This window comes from Peromyscus californicus, unplaced genomic scaffold, assembly GCF_007827085.1.
Source record: "Peromyscus californicus insignis strain IS unplaced genomic scaffold, ASM782708v3 Scaffold_4__1_contigs__length_199733344, whole genome shotgun sequence".
Lineage (NCBI taxonomy): Eukaryota > Metazoa > Chordata > Mammalia > Rodentia > Cricetidae > Peromyscus > Peromyscus californicus.
Window position 1 is genome coordinate 141,830,426 of NW_026294562.1, and position 18,083 is coordinate 141,848,508.

Genomic DNA, 18,083 nt, shown 5'->3' on the forward strand with positions numbered 1-18,083 from the left:
GCCAGAACCACATGCCCAAATTGCCAAGTTATGCTGCTTGTTGAAGATGTAACATGGCCCTCTTGTTCAATTACATCTTCACTAGCTCTCTGTTTTCCATAGTTTTCTTTACTGCCTAAGCTTGGCTGTCCTGAAACTTGCTCTGCAGACCAGGCAGGCCTCAAACTCAGCAATCCACCAGTCTCTGCTTTCCAAGGCTAGGTTATATGTGTGAACTTACTGACCTGGCTCTAAGCATTTCTTTAGTTCCTTTTCATATCTAGGAAAGTTAGCTGGGCAGAAGCTTGCCTGGAGGTCATCACTACCTGTATTCCACTTCTTTTTATTCTTTTTTCCTATATTAAGAAATTTTTTATTCATTTTACATGACAACCATAAATCTCCCTCTCTTCCCTCCTCCTGCTCCATGCCCCTCTTCCCATAACCCACCCCCATTCCCTCCTCCAAAAAGGTAAAGTCTCCCATGGGGCGTCAGCAAAGCCTGGTACATTCAGTTGAGGTAGGTTCAAACCCCTCCCCCTGCATCAAGACTGTGCAAGGTGTCTCACCAGAGGTAATGAGCTCCAAATAGCCAGCTCAGGCATCTGAGATAGATTCTGATCTTACTGCCAGTGGCCCCTTAAGCACACCAAGCTACATAACTGTCTCAGTTATGCAGAAGGCCTAGTCCAGTCCCGTGCAGACTTCATAGCTGTTGGTCTAAAGTTCATGAGTTCTCACTAGATTGATTTGGTTGTCTCTGTAGGTATCCACCTCATGCTCCCTGCTCATAGAACCCCTCTTCCCTCTCTTTGATTGGACTCCTGGAGCTGGGCCTGGTACTTGGCTGTAGATTTCTATATCTTCTATCAGTTACTGGATAAAGGCTCTATGATGAAAGTGTATTTACCAATCTGATTACCAGGGTATGCCAGCCCAGTCATCCTCTCCACTATTGCTAGTAGTCTAAGCTGGAATATATCTAAAAGGCATATTTCATTTCTTAATCCATTTATCTCCTTGAACACAGGATTTAGCTCCATTCCACTTCCTGGTGCTCTTTTATACCTCAAAATTTACAGTTTGTAATTTACCTTGTTCAGCTTGCTCCTTTTCATTATAAATCCTCATGACAGTTACCACTAATAACCACACTATAGTGTCTATAGTAGGCTGTTTGGAGATGTCCTTTGCCAACAGAATTAATCCAAAACCCTTTACTTTAGACTCAGGCAGAGTCTTTGAACAAGGGCAAAAACAGATGCTTTCTTCACCAAAATATCACAAGACCAGTCTCTAAGACATACTAACATTCTTCTCCTCCAAAACCTCTTGGTCCTCCAAGTTCATCAAAGCACTTCAGTACCACTGTCTTCCATGTGCCTAGTAGGATGGCCCATTATGCAGCACTGAAAGCATTCCACTACTTTCCTAACCCAAACTTCCAAAGTGCATAGTACCCTAAACCAAAGCATGGTCAGATTATTTCAGCAATACTCCAGTCCCAGGTAGCAACGTTTATCATAATAGGTTTTCTATTGCTGTGAAGAGACACTATAACCACAGCAACTCTTTGAAGAAAAACACTTACTTGTGGGGGCTGGCTTATAATGTCAGAGGTTCAATCCATTATCATCGTGGTGGGGAGCATGGTGGCATGTTTTCTAAGTAGCTGTAAGTTCTATTTCTTGTAGGCAACAGGAAGTCAACTGTGACACTGGGCAGTAACCTGAGCATAGGAAACCTCAAAGCCCACTGCCACAGTGACACACATTTCCTCTAACAAGGCTATAGCCACTCCAATAAAGCTACACCTCCTAATAGTGCAACACCCTAGGAGATTATTTGGGCCAATTACATTCAAACAACCACATCTAGGAAATGTGACCATTGGTAATTGTACCTCTCAGCCCTCAAAATCTTCTTTATACATCAAATAGAGTCAATCACAGTTTTCCATACCTGTTCAAAATGAAAAGATGTGCCCAACCCTAATGAGTGCCTTAAGAATATGATGGCTACATACAATTCTCCAGGTTCTGCTGCTAGATTTCATGATTTCTAAACATAAGAGGAAAGGTGCACAAAATTAAATCTCAATGATACAGTTTCCTAAATAAGCCCTCTACTCTGACTCTACCATTAGACATGTCAAGATGGATGGGGTAATTTCATAAGGCCTATTTTATATATAGCTATGGGAAATCAATGACTGCTAAGACAGAGTAAATGAGTTTGCACAAGGGCTGGGGCCCTGGTCATTAGCCATAAACACAAGAATATATTATTCTTTATATTATATTACATTATATCATATTATATACACACATTACATTATACTTTAAAAAATTGCATTTAAATTTTTAAATATAAGTTATAAAATAACTAAACATTCACAACTTCATGTATTTATATATATTTCATGAAATTAAAAGGGAAACTTGTTGGAAAGAAGGGTTTCAAGAGTAAAAGTTATAAAAACTCAAGTGAGTGATGGTGATGTAAGTGACTAAAATGCATTATGTACATGCATGAAAGTGTAAAAGAATAAAAAATAAAGACTAATGAAATGGTCAACAGATAAGGTTATTGGTGTTCAACCTTGACAATTTGAGTGTGATCCCTGGAACACATATAAAAGTGAATGTAGAAAACTAACTCTATAAAATTCTCCTCTGAACTTTATGTATGTTCAAAATATGAACACACACACATACATTGACACAGTATAAAAATTAACTACACTGTATGAAATTCACTGGTGGATGGCAAACACACAGGAGCTCTATCATTGAAGAGAGCAGACTCTCTATTACAAATAAACCTGCTATGAACATAGTTGAACAAGTGCCATTGTGATATTATTGAGCATCATTTAGGTATATGCCCAAGATTGAGATAGCTAGCTAGGTCTTCTGGTAAACTGGTTTTTAGTTTTCTGAGAAACTGCCACACGAACTTCCAAAGGGGCTGTACAAATTTTCACTCCCACCAGCAATGGAGGAGTGTTTCCCTTACTCCACATCCTCTCCACTTTGAGATGTTGCTTGTGTTTTGATCTTAGCCATTCTGACAGGTATAAGATGGAATGTCAGAGTCATTTTGATTTGTATTTCCCTAATGGCTAAAGATGTTGTACATCTACTTAAGTGTTCCTCAACTATTTGAGATTCTTCTGTTGAGAATTATCTGCTTAGATCTGTACCCCACTTTTAGTTTGTTTGTTGATTTAGTTTGCTGAACTCTTTATATACTTTAGAAATCAGAGCTCTGTCAGATGTAGTGTTGGTGAAGTTTTTCCCCTTTCTGTAGACTGCTGTTTTATTCTATTAGTGGTGATCTTTGCCTTACAGAAACTTTTCAATTTCATGAGATCCAATTTATTAATTGTCCATCTTTTTTTCTTTTTTTTATTTTGCAATACAATTCAGTTCTACATATCAGCCACGAATTCCCTTGTTCTCCCCCCTCCGACCCCCCTCACCTTCCACCCAGCCCACCCCTCATTCCCACCTCCTCCAGGTTAAAGCCTCCCCCGAGGACTGAGATCAACCTGGTAGACTCAGTCCAGGCAGTTCCTGTCTCCTCCTCCCAGGCCGAGTCAAGTGACCCTGCATAGGCCCCAGGTTTCAAATAGCCAACTCATGCAATGAGCACAGGACCCAGTCCCACTGCCTGGATGCCTCCCAAACAGATCAAGCCAGTCAACTGTCTCACCCATTCAGAGGGCCTGATCCAGTTGGGGGCCCCTCAGCCATTGGTTCATAGTTAATGTGTTTCCATTCGTTTGGCTATTTGTCCCTGGGCTTTATCCAACCTTGGTCTCAATAATTCTCGCTCATATAAACCCTCCTCTTTCTTGCCAATTGGACTTCCATAGCTCCACCCGGGGCCTAGCCATGGATCTCAGCATCCAGATCCCTCAGTCATTGGATGGGGTTTCTAGCACGACAATTAGGGTGTTTGGCCATCCCATCACCAGAGTAGGTCAGTTCGGGCTGTCTCTCGACCATTGCCAGCAGTATGTTGTGGGGGTATCTTTGTGGATTTCTGTGGGCCTCTCTAGCACTTTGCTTCTTCCTATTCTCATGTGGTCTTCATTTGCCATGGTCTCCTATTCCTTGTTCTCCCTCTCTGTTGTTGATCCAGCTGGGATCTCCCACTCCCCCAAGCTCTCTTTCCCTCAACCCTCGCCCTTCATTACCCCCACTCACGTCCAGGCTGTTCATGTAGATCTCTTCCATTACTCCATCACTGGGCAATCGCCGTCTTTCTTGGGGTCCGTTTTTCCAGGTAGCCTCCCTGGTGATTTGAGTAGCAGTCCAGTCATCTTTGTTCAACATCTACTATCCTCCTATGAGTGAGTACATACCATGTTTGTCTTTCTGAGTCTGGGTTACCTCACTCAGGATGATTTTTTTTAGATCCATCTATTTGCCTGCAAACCTCATGATGTCATTGTTTTTCTCTGATGAGTAGTATTCCATTGTGTATATGTACCACATTTTGTTTATCCAATCATCAGTTGAAGGGCATCTAGGTTGTTTCCATGTTCTGGCTATTACAAACAATTCTGAGACTTAGAGGCCGGCCTCCAGCTCCCATCCTGCCCCGGACTTCCTGTCTGTACAAGAGCTCCCATCCTGCCCAGGAGTTCCCATTTGGACAAGAGAGCCCCCATCTGGGCAAGAGAGAGACTTCCTGAATCTGTCAGCTCTGCCTGAACCAAGTGCGCTGATAAGACCAAGAAAAAAACACAAAGAGTTGGCCAGATGTCAAGGCAGAAATACATACAACAAAATGAAGAGCAATACAGCATCACCAGAACCTAGCCCTCCTCCAACATCCAGGCCTGAACATCAAAAATTGGATGAAGCAGAAGAAAATAGCCTTATGAATAACATCATGAAGAAGGTAGAGGCTTGTGTAGAGGGAAAGACAAAAAAAATGGGAAGAACGCTGTAAACAACCAGAGGAAAGGGCAAACAAATTAGAAGAAAACAATAAAGTCCTGGAAGAAAACAATAAAGTACTGAAAGAAAATCAAGAAAAAGCAAAGAAGCAAATGAAGGAAACAGTCCAAGACCTGAAAAGGGAAATAGAAAAAATGAAGAAGACACAAACAAGAGGGAATGCTGGAAATAGAAAATCTGAGTAAATGATTCGGAACTTCAGATGCAAGTATAACCAACAGAATGCAAGAGATGGAAGAGAGGATCTCTGGCGTTGAAGATACAGTAGAAGAAATAGATTCATCAGTCAAAGAAAACACTAAAGTCAACAAAGTCATGAACCAAAATGTCCAAGAAATTTGGGACACCATGAAAAGACCAAACCTACGAATAATAGGGGTAGCAGAAAGAGAAGAATACCAACTCAAGGGCACAGAAAATATATTCAACAAGATCATAGAAGAAAACTTTCCCAACTTAAAGTAGGAAATTGTCCATCTTAGTGCTTGTGGTATTGATGTTCAGTTCAGCAAGTTGTCTCCTATGCAAATGTGTCCTAAAAGGAAATGGAGAGGGAGGAGTGGGTTGGTGTGTAGAAACAGAAGGGAATGGGGGAAGCAATAGCAGGGGAGGAGTGATGGGAAACTGCAGCCTGGATGTAAAATAAATAAATTTATTTAAGTACTATATTGAATAAATACGGGGAGAAGGAATAACCCTGTCTTGTTCCTGATTTTAGTGGAATCACTTTGAGTTTCTCACTATTTAATTTGATGTTGACTGTGGTACCTATGGACCAGGCAGTGGTGGCACATGCCTTTAATCCTAGCACTCGGGAGGCAGAGCCAGGTGGATCTGTGTGAGTTCAAAGCCGTCTTGGGCTACAGAGTGAATTCCAGGAAAAGGCGCAAAGCTACACAGTGAAACTCTGTCTCAAATACAACAAAACAAACAAACAAACAAACACATCCTTCGACGCTGTCTTTGATAATGAGCCCTGAAACTTGAGGGAATAAGTATGCTAAAGATATATCATTTAGAATGTAACATTCAGTAAGTTCTTAATCTCTGCACGTTGATCTGTTGTGGGCATCTTTGTTAATCATTTTGTGTGTCAAAAGAACCTTCTCTGATTAGGATTGACAGACACTAATCTATGGGTATAACAATGAGACATTGGAGCTTATATAACACTCTGCCCACTTAGCAGGGTAATAACAGTACACTGTCCTTTAGAGTCTATTATCTCTAGTACCATATATCTTCAACAAATGATACTGGTAAAACTGAATGCTCACATGTCACATGCTGAAGAAGGATATTAGATATTCATCTATCAGGTTGTATAAAAATTAATTCCCAGTGGCTCACAGATTTAAAAGTGGAACCTGAAACACTGAAATATCTAGCAGAAAACATAGTTATTGCCATGTATTATGTAGTTGGGGGAAATAATTTTCTGGATAGGATTCCATGTGCCAAGTATCAAGTCCAATAATTTACATGTGGGATTTCATAAAACTAAAACGCTTCTGTACAGTTACAGGAACAATCAGTCAAGTAAAGCACAGGGTCACAAAATAGGAAAGGATCAAAGTCAGCTATATATACGATAAACAATTAATACCCAGAGTATATAAAGCATACAGAAATATTAGGAATCAAAGAAAAAAAATCAAAGAAAAAAGAACATTTTTTTAAAAAATGGGGCTGAGGCCTAAACAAAGAAGAGAGTTCTCAAGAGAAGAAACCAAGGGGTAAGAATTATCTGGAAAATGTTCATTGTCAGTAGTAAGTAGAGAAATGCAAATCAAAACCTCTCTGAGACTTCTTACCCCAGACTCTCTGGCAAACATCACCAAAAATGGCACAACAAACATTGTAAGGGGCTGGAGAAAAGAGACCTCACATTGGTGTACAGTGGACCTGGGAGCTCATGCTGCCACTACAGAAATCAGAGTGGAGAATTCGAAAACTCTAGGAATAAATCTACCTTATGACCTGTGACCCAGCTATAACATTTTTTTGTGTATCCCCAAATAATTCACCATACTACTTCACAGACAAATGCATGTACACTTTCATTATTGATCGATTCACTATACCCAGGATTGGAAATAAACTGAACATATTTCAACTGATGAATGCAAGATGAAAATAAGGACTGTATACATCATAAAATAATATTCAGATATAACTGCAGAAACCATGGAAATAAAATGGAGACATTGTTGTGGATGGGGGTGTGGAGAAAGAAGAATAGTAGGGTCTGATCGATATGCATGGGGAAATTGGAGAGGGGATCCATAATTAGGATGTAGAAGGGACAAATACCGAAAAAGAAGCTAAGAGAGTAAAAGATAAGGAAGGGTGTCTAGAAAAGTATGAGGAAACATACTACTAACTAGATTCCAAATTACAAATAACTATACTACCTGTATTTATGTGTAGTTATATGCATATATAGTTTAAAAGAAATTTTGCTGTTTGGCCTGGCAATGTTCCCTCCAATAGCCAAATATCACCCAGTAAAAATTCCAACAGTCAAGAGGAGACCTATTTTGAACTGGTGTTCAAGGTTGCCCAGTTGACTCACAAACAAAACTGCCCAGATCTAGCAAAGTCATGATTCTGGGGAGAACCCACAAATACCCCTCTAATAGGCCTGCATAATCCCTTACTACATTGTATATATTTGTCTTTCTACCTGCTGACAAGTGTAGTCCTTACCCTCTTCCAGGAAAATTTCTTTGTAAAAGACAGAGACAGTTACAGAAAACCACAAACAGGCAATGACTGGTTGCAGGCCCTGTGTCAATGACTATATCTGCATAATTGCAGGCCCTGTTTCATGGCTAGATCTACATAACAACTCTAATACATAAGACTCAGGGAAACTGGGAGAGAGGAGGCTGGAATCAAGCTAGATCAACAATGACTGTCTACCAATGATACAAAATGCAAATATACACTAGATGTTACACCGATGGATCTGGATGTCTCAGCTTGTCTTTAGTATATGTAGGAATCTCACAGTAGTAGGTTCTAATTCCAGTAAAGGAATGAACATGCCAGTGAGGATAAGCAGGCAAAGAACAAGAGCTTCATTATTCCATGTCCTTTAGATAAGCTGCAACCAGAAATTGTTGCCCATTCCTAAGGTGGATTGCCCATCTCAAAAGATTTAGATTTAACTTGGGTCTTCTTACTTCAAATGACTCAATGAAGAAACAAAGCCTTTACAAGTGTGTCCCACCATTAGGTAATAGTTAATTCCAGACATAGTCAAGTTTACATCGCAAAATAGGCAAATGCTTATTAAATTATTTGCTAAATAGTAGTTGCAACACTAAACTGCTTATACAAAGCCAAAATTACTTTAAGTCTAAAACCACATAACCTTAAAAAAAGGAGAAATTTGCAGGCTAACATTTATGACATCTATAGAAACAAAAATTTCTCCATAAAAAATTCAAAGCAAATAAAGGTATTCACCAAGCAAATTATTTTGGAAATGGAATGACAGCACTGGAGGGTAGAACACTGAAAGCTTTTTCAGCAGACCTGGGTTCAGGTTCCAGCACTCACAGCAAAATTAACAAAAACTTATGAATCAAGTTCCACAACCACAATGGATCAAAGACCTCAATGTCTTACTTGAAATGATCAAGCTGTTAGTGGAAAATATGGTCAGTACTCAAAAGGACATACCTTTTGGTATAAACTTTTCAAATAGGACTCCGTTAGATTAGGAGTAAAGAGCAGCAATGAATAAATGGCACCACATAGAATACTCAGTACAGCAAGACACAAAGGACTGATTGAAGAGGAAGCACAAAGAGGAGAGAAAACCTTTGTCAACAAGACATTGAATCTGATAGAGAATTACATACATGAAAACACTGTGTTGCAAGAAATGATTTCTGACTACCCTCTTACTAATTATCCTGTATAATATAATTTTCATAGCCCTGTCTCTCCTGGACCTCACTATATAGATCAGATTGGCCTGGAATTCATGGAGTAAATTCTGCCCTCTTGTCAGCTAGGATTAAGACCTATCTTTGAGGACAGCAAGATGGTCCAGTGTGTAAAGTGCTTCTTAAAAAGCTTGACCACCTCAGTTTGGTTCCAGGACTCATGTAGCTTTTGAAAGAAAAACTAATTCCACAAGGTTTCCTCTGTCATCCATATTCATGTTGTAACATGTGCATACCCACACTTGGACTGACCTACACCACACACACACACAATACACACAAATAATTTTTTCTTGGAAAGGGCAAATATGTATTTTTACCAAATTGTTGAGAAGTACATACTTTGCTGTATAGAATCAGGTCATCATGACAAAAAGTAAAGTCATCATGAGGAGGTAATCTCTATTTTAAAGAAATTCCCCCATGCTCAGGCTGTAAACAATAGCCTAACTATGATAAGTTTGCACATGAATAGGGTGCTAATGCTGTGACAGACCAGACCTTGTTGTTTTTGGGAGTTTGTAGAAGGACTTTGGAACTTTGGCTATAAAAGACTTTACTCAGTGAACTGTTCTGTTGGAATTTAGGGAGATAAGAATATTGAGAATACTGAATACAATGAAGTCCTGGCTTGTGAAGTTTCAGAGGGAATCAAAGGCCATTTGCATTAAGATTTAGTAGTTCTAAGCCATTCAGCAGTGGCACACACCTTTAATCCCAGCACTTGGGAGACAGAGCCAGGCAAATCTCCGTGAGTCTGAGGCCAGCCTGGTCTAGAAAGCAAGATCCAGGATAGGCATCAAAACTACACAGAGAAACCCTGTCTCAAAAAACAACAACAACAACAAAAAAGAACCAGTGTGATTAACAAGATATCCAAACTACAAAAGTAAATCTTTTGCTTTGCTGGATAATGGATGCTGGCCACCTGGGGCTAAACAAACAAGCAGTTTTAATGAATGAGTGATCTGAGGCACCATGGAGGTGAAGACTTCTGAGAAGTGTTTCCTCCTGGTCAGCAGACAGAACTGTCCTCTAGAAATAGACAAGTTTGAACCTCCTGTTGGCTATTGAATTTACTAATTTAAGAGTTACCCAAATGGCACTGGTTTTGAAGGCCTGGAGGAGCCATGGAGAGCAGCTGAGGCTTGGCACTGTATGGTAGTGTTGGAGGCCTTGAAAAAAGCCCAGTTTTATAGCAATGAACATGTGTTACCAGGCCAGTCATCATTGTAGCTTGAAAAGTCCGTGGCTGTGTTAGAGTGACGATTGCTTTTCTCCTCTGGTTGCACACCTGGCATTTCTTAGGACTGCAATGATCAGCCAGTAAGGACAAAGGTTCCGTTAGATACCAGATTGTTTCTCCATGATCTCTGACTCAAGTATGTGGTATGTTAAGCACTATAGTCTGAAATCAATATTAAAGGATATTCTTAAACAATAAAAAGCAATCTGCGGTTCTTTGGAAATTCATTTGCTGACAACAACAAAAAGGTTCACCATTCCTTGAACAGACTCTATTTGCTCTGCTGTGGTATCTAAATAGGGTTTGGGGACCCATTTTGAGGAAACTACATTTAAACTATTGTCTTTTTTATTCAATATTTTTCTTTTAAATTTAATTTTTACTTTTCAGTACACCCCTATTGCAATTTCTCCTCCATCCACAACTCGCAGGCTCCCCGCAATTTGCCCATATCCACTCCTCCTTTGTTTCACTTCAGAAAAGAGCAGGCCTCACAGGTACATCGAGAAAATGCTGAACTACAAGATACAGTAAGACTAGGCACAAACCATCAACCATCAGATCAAGGTTCTTTGAGGACACTCAGTAGGACCAACATAGTAAAAATGGTCATCCTACCAAAAGCAATCTAAAGATTCACTGCATTTCCAATCAAAATTTCAACACAATTCTTTACAGACATTAAAAGGAAAATACTTAATTTCAATGAAAAAAAAGGAGGGTACTTGAAACAATGCTAAACAATAAAAGAACTACTGTAGGTATCACTATACCTGATTTCAGGCTGTGCTACAGAGTTATAGTAATAAAAACTGCATGGTATTGTCATAAAAACAGACATGTTGATCCACTTAAACTCTTTACATTTATGTGTGTGTGTATATATATATATATATACATATGTATGTATATATATATATATATATATATTTACACACAAATATATATATGGAACCTCTGTAAGAGTAGTTTTTTTTTTTTACAGATTTTTCAAAAGGTCTTTATCACTATTTATCCCCCCATATATTTCCTCCTGTAATATATTCCCCCATCCTCCACCACATGTAATAATTTCTTATCCATGATTTTTCTTTCACTATTCTGATCCCTATGTTCTTTCTCCCCTCCCTTGGAAGTTATCCATGGTCCATTATTTAAGATCTATCTTTATATACCACAGACTTTGAAGGACTCATCTTTATTAATCGTTTTCCTGATTTCATTGGATGTAGCTTTACCATGCTTTCTTCAGAAACTTTGTTCTCAAATACAATGAAATTAAAGTATCTTTATTATTTCCTTGGTTAGAGCTGACATTTATAGGGCAAAACCTTTATATATCGTTGATCTTTCACAAAGCTCATGATATTTCAAGTTAGCTTTCTCTGCTTCCTCTCTGCGGTTAGAGATATAACTTGCTGATCTAGCCACCTGCCATTCCCACTCATGAAATGGAAAATTCAGAAATTATATTTTGAATCTATTATTTCAATTTTATTTAGTATTTATTTACTTTTGTTTTTGTTGAGACAGGGTCTCAATATGTAAACCTAGATGGCCTGGAGTATACTATGTAGACATGGCTGGAGTTAACCTCAAAATGAACTATCTGCCTCCACCTCTAAAGTGTTAGAATTAAATGCATGTGCCACCATGCCTGGAATTCGATAAGAAAATTTTAATTGCTAAAGTAATTCATGATAAAAGCGAAAAGCACATTTAAAATGAGGGGAAAAAAATTCTGGGCCCATTGGCGCACACATGTAGTTCTATCATTAAAGAGATAGAAGCCAAAGGATTACTATAAGTTTGAAGACACCCCAATTTACAGAATAAGACACTTTATGTCTGTTTGGAGTAGCCAACATTACTGATAAAAATATAAATTTCCTTTCAAAGTCACATTTTTATTTTACAAATTTTTCTCTTCCATGATTTCATATTGTACAGTGCAGATTTTCCAATTTCAAAATTTGGAAAATTTTGCATTTCCTTATAAATTACTTTTTCCCTTTTTTTTTTTATTTTGCAATACAATTCAGTTCTACATATTAGCCACGGATTCCCTTGTTCTCCCCACTCCTGCCCCCTTCACCTTCCCCCCAGCCCACCCCCCTTTCCCATCTCCTCCAGGGCAAAGCCTTCCCCACAGACTGAGGTCAACCTGGTAGACTCAGTCCAGGTAGGTCCAGTCCCCTCCTCCCAGGGCGGGCCAAGTGATCCTGCATAGGCCCCAGTGAACTGGAAATTTTATGTGGATCATGTGGTGTCCATAGATCGCTTTTATTAGGATGACCAGTTTCACAATATTAACCCTACAATAATGATCACAGAAGGTCTTTGCAAGTTATTGTAACACCTTCAGTTTCTTATTTTCACTTTCTTACTGCTTTCATTGTAAAAGTTTCACTTTTTGGTGACATTTTTCCTAATTCATTACACTTTGAGGTTATTTGGAATAGCATGGTTTTCTTGATTTTATTCTCAGTATGTGCAGTATTTTTAGGTAGGCTGCTGATTTGGAGGCTCAGATTAAAACCTGTTACTTTGCTAAATGTATTTATCAGCGATTGGAGTTTTCTGGGCAAAATATATTGTTTTATAGAAACATATTATTACAAATGAAAATATTTTCACCTCTTGGTTCCTTTCTTGTATCTTCACTTGTCTTACTCTTCTAATTAAGACTTCTAGTACTATATTGAACAGAAGAAGAAAGCATGGTCATCCTTGTGAGGTTCCTGATTTTAGAAGGAATGATTTGAATGCTAACAATATGTTAGTTGTGTGTTTTCTTTTTATTGGCTTTATTTTGCAGAAATATGTCCCTTTCATTCTTAGACTCTCTGAGATTTTTATCATAAAGTGACGATCAATATTGTCAAGACCCTTTCTGTATCTAAATTACTTTTTCCCATGTAGTCTATAATCATGTATTATTAGGTCAATATCATGTTACATTTATTTTTTTAAAAATGGAATGTATGCATATTTAAAATTCAGGAGTTTATCTAGATTTTTGTTTGTTTGTTTGCATTTTCAGTAGGGATCTAAATTACAGCCATTCCTAAGCAGATGTAAAGTGGGACATAAATTAGGATTATGTAGTCCATATTGCCCACAAAAACATCTTGAATTTGATCCTGATCAGTTTATACAGGTGTTTATGAAGACCCTCCTTTTCCATACTAGCACAAGGAAAGCTTAAAGGTCATGGATGCCTGTCTTATGTCATTAGGTTCAGAAAAGATTATTGAGACCCTGCAGCCTGGCAAACATGCACGCATGCGTGATTGCAGGGAACTGCTGGCAGACTAGCACAGGCTGGGGGTTGGGAATGTGATGAGACAAGTCAGTGCAACAGCAGGTCCTGCTCAGAGGAGAGGGAGTCAAAGATGCCTGTCACATCCACCTGAGGAATGGTCAGCAAGACAATGCAGCAGCTAAGGTCAGCTCCCTCTGGGCCCTGTTGTGTGTTTCATAGAGAGACATCATCTTTGCCCATTAATTATTGCAAATCTGTATGGATTAGAACATTTTTATATAGATCTATAGTCTTTGGCTCTGAGGAATCAGATCAGAAAGCTATCAGATCAAGACAATACTTCTTCTGTTCTACCATATTTTGTCCTGGCCACACAGTGCCCCTCCCATTCATTGCTCCCTCAATCTGTCCTGTCACTTTATCTCTGTACTCTTCCAGGGTGAACATTAACACTTCAAAGCCTAGTCAGTATTGTGGATTATTGGTGTGTGGGAGTACGGGTTTTTTACAAAACAGAAATGAGTATTTGTTCTGTTATATGGATGTTGCACAATGTCAGCATTCTGAAGAGCAATTACATTTGCTGTCTGCCATGTAATGAAGGATGTAAGGGATGAAAGTACTTAGAATCAGCATACACATTATCAGCACAGGGGCGACACCACACACCATGGTGGTTTTCACCTGCAAGTTTCTGAATGGTTAGAAGGATCAAATAAGTATGATTTCTGATGATAGGATAGTTATAATAAAGAAAAAGGATTTCCAAAAAACTGACTATAGAGTGGTAGACAAAGCAAATTGTGGTGTGTGTGTGTGAATGTGTGTGTGTGTCTGCCTGTCTCTCTGTCTCTGTCTGTCTCTCTGTCTGCCTCTCTGTCTCTGTATGTCTGTTTGTCTGTGTGTTATACTTGAGGATCACAAGTGAGGAGTGGGCATGTCAGCAGAATGGCCAGTGTGTGGAAAGGCAGAGTGTCTTTTGCATAAAGAGCTACAATCTACAGGGGTACAAAGTAATACTTTTCTATGATCTTATTAGGTGATCTGCTTTAAACATTGTGAACATGCTTCGGTGTTATGTATTTCTGGTTGATTAGTATATTTATTTTTGAAATGTTGTCCTTATATGATAATAGGCTGATGGTTTGTGAAATATGTAGTTTTGATATTTCATCTATTTTATGTTTATAAGATATGCAAATGGTATGGCGAAATTGTCTTTAGGTACCCTCTGACCGAGAAATCCACCTGGGTGTGTCCCTTTTCTGTTTGTTTTTGTTGGGTTTGGGATATTTTTTGTAATTATATTTTGTTTTTCATTTCAAAATAGTGTTGGTATTTATTTTTTCCTTTATTGATAATGGATCCTTTTCTAATATAATATATCATGATAACATTTTTCCTTCCGTTTACTCCTCCCAGTTCTTTCCCACCTCCCCATGTCTGGGTCCATGTTCATGCTGTAATTGGAGTCTGTGTTGATATCCATAGCCTCAATTACCACAGGAGGTCATAGGAACTATAGATGTTGAAATCTGAGGGCTGTGCTGAGACAGCCCTACTATTCAATGGCCCTGAGATGGCCAGCTTTGCAACTGACTATGCTCTGCAGCAGAAGAGCTGGTTCCATCCCTCATAGGAAAGCCTGAACCAACACTCAGGAGATATGCTCTCACTCCTCACCATTGGCATGTGAGACCTGGCTCCACCACTCACCTGAGGGGGGCAGTCCCAGTGGCAGCTTAAATACCACCCAGGCCTTGAGCTGTCCCACCCTAACATCTACCCCATCCATATCCCAGGCCTTGGGTTGGCCTACCCTAACATCTACCTCATCTATGACCTGATGGAGCATGTGAAGGGACTGGTCCTACAGAATGATAGCCGCAGAGTCTCCATGGCACTGCAACAGCATTCCCAAGAGGAGTTTTGGTGAGGGTCCAGTGATGATTGTGTGCCAGAGGCGAGAAGCCTTGAAGCAGACCAATGAATCATTGCAATGAAAAAGGGTATATTGTGTGACACACCACAGCTACCAATGTCACTCAGATGAATGAAGAGGTGCTGGAGAGACAGGAAATATGGAGGAGGTGGTGGGTTATTTTTTCTTTATTTAGTTTAGTTTTTAATGAATTATGGGGGATCTTTTGGGGAACATGCTGCAAGGATGAGGCACAGGTATGTAGGGACTGGGAAGTAAGTGGGATTGGGGTGTATGTTGTGAAATTCCCAAAGAATCAAGAATTTTGTTATATTTTTAAAAAAGAAAAAAATCATTATCTTTTCTCTTCACATAGCCTTAATAGAATTTTCTAGCACTCTGAAGGCTAGCCACCAAAGACTGTTTCCTGCTTAATTCAAGATTGATTTCTCCATGCCCAGTAAATAAAATGTGTTATGTATTCAACAACATGGACTTACTATGAAATTTTGAGGGGAAACCAAGAACATTTGCAATAATCAGTATAGTTTTAAATGTTTTCTGAACTTCTTGACCAATAACTCCTGGGAAAGTAGCCCTTGTTCTCACTAAGATTTTGATTTAATACCTCATGTCTTCTGGGAGTAACATTTTCACTAATGGTAGGTATTTCTGTTTAAACCCCATTAGTATATTAATATATATTAATATATATATATATATATATATTAGAGTTTCATAAGGATTCTTCATACATTCTTAGTTTCAATGAACTGTCAACTAGCTTTCAGCAAACCACATGGCCCCCATTCCTGCTTTAATATTTAGCTTCCAGTATTCCTTTTATATTCTTTTATGTCATGTATGGTCTAATAGCCTCACTATTGTTTGAACTAGTATATAAACATGTATATAATTTCTCCTCATGGGCCCTCTTCATGGACACTTCATTTCAATTAAACATTGCTGTGGTTCCTCATTTTCCATACCCGATCACACCACTATGCACATAACCCTTCTGCCTCAGAAATTCCCTTTTTAATTAATTTCTCAAGTATTATACTTCTCCTCCTCTGGAAATGCATCCCTCTCTGACAACGACCAACGTATAGTTTCCTATTTTTCATTTGAGTTCCATATGAGCACACATAACAAAAGACATTAAGAAGGACCCTGTTGTGAGATAAAACTTGGAGCATTATTCTTATGAGGTTTGGGTTCCAACACTAACTGTCTTTGTTTCTTTTCACTTCCATCCATTCACCTGCAAATTTCATGATTTTTATTATTTTTTGGCTACTGAACATTATTTCATTGTGTATGTACACCACATATCGTTCTAAAATTAATGTATGAAAAGTAATACTTGGAGAGAGAAGACAGAAAAAGAGATCTTAATTTCAGATACAACTTATGCATATGTGTTGGAACTATACTGTGATCATACCTGTGCATGATGAATTGTCATCTAGGCAGCATAGTGAGCATTTATATTTTCTGAAATATTTGTAATATCTTTGTGTTGTTGAACCTCAATTAGCCCCAGTCACAATACCTGGTGTATGACACTGAAATCTCAAATCTTGTAACACAATCAGGAAGAAGAGAGAATAGATGATAAACAGTAAACATTGAGAAGAAATAAGGCTGAATGAGACATTTCAACTTAAAACCCACCACCTGTGATGTACTTCCTCTAGTAAGGCTGCACCACCTAAACTTCACCAAACAGATCCACCACTTGGGAACCAAGTATTCAAACACCAGGATCTGAGGGAAATATTTCTTATACAAACTTTCTCAACTCCACCCTATCCTGTTACACCTGTCAATCCAGTTCAACCCCTCTAATAGGCTCCAGGCAAAATATCATCATCCTTGCCTTTCCATGGACGAAACTAGCAGCTAAAAAGGCCTAGGACTGGGCAAATAATATCTGCCTTCAGCTTGACTTCTTACAGGAGATAAAGGAACACTGAACATTCTATGGGAGATAATTGCCTACCCATGGAAAAACTTAAGTTTTAAAGAAAAATTTTCAACAAATAATGTTCTCATTATGTAGTCATGACTGATCTGGGCTCAGTATAGAGAACTAACTGGTCTTCACTTCATAGAGACTCTCCTCTGTCTTCCCTATGTTGGGACTGAAACCATATGCCCCCACACTGAACCTCAAACTTTACCTTTATCATCTGCATTACTTAGCATTTATGTCTTCTATAAAATGCTGCTTAAGCTTAAATGTTTTCCAGAAGCTTAGTAGTACAGAATTTGGCTCTTTCATAACATTTTCCTAGGCACTCAATGTTCAGTACAAATCTCACATTTATCTGTGCGTGAACCCAGAGAGACACTTTGTCTGCTTGAGCCAGTCCCTGGTGCCATATTGGTTGATTCGTCACATTATGAACTGAATTCCCATGCTAGTCTAAACGCTTTGAACATGATCATATGTATCTACAGTCCACTCAATAATACTTGTTCTTCCTCCATTGTCTTAGATTCCCTAATATTCATAGGGACATCTAATACCACCTTCCATATGCTCAGTTACTGCAGGAAGACTTGTTCTTCTGTTGCATTCCACTAACTGATACTCTTGAGTGTAGTGATATTGTGTTCCCCAATATATTGTCCATCCTAATAAACTTATCTGAAGTCAGAGAACAGAACAGACACCAGAAAATGATGGCACTCACACCTTAGTCCTAGCATTCCAGAGGCTGAGATCCATCTG

The 18,083-nt window shown here is 38.8% G+C and overlaps 1 long non-coding RNA gene across 1 annotated transcript in view; it reads left to right on the plus strand.

The window, feature by feature from the left end:
• Positions 1 to 13,491: 13,491 nt before the first annotated feature.
• LOC128125772 (uncharacterized) overlaps positions 13,492 to 18,083 on the plus strand; it is a 181,012-nt gene continuing 176,420 nt past the window's right edge. Inside the window, exon 1 of the long non-coding RNA XR_008223224.1 lies at positions 13,492 to 13,605. This is a non-coding gene — a long non-coding RNA (uncharacterized LOC128125772). The remainder of the gene's footprint in view (positions 13,606 to 18,083) is intronic.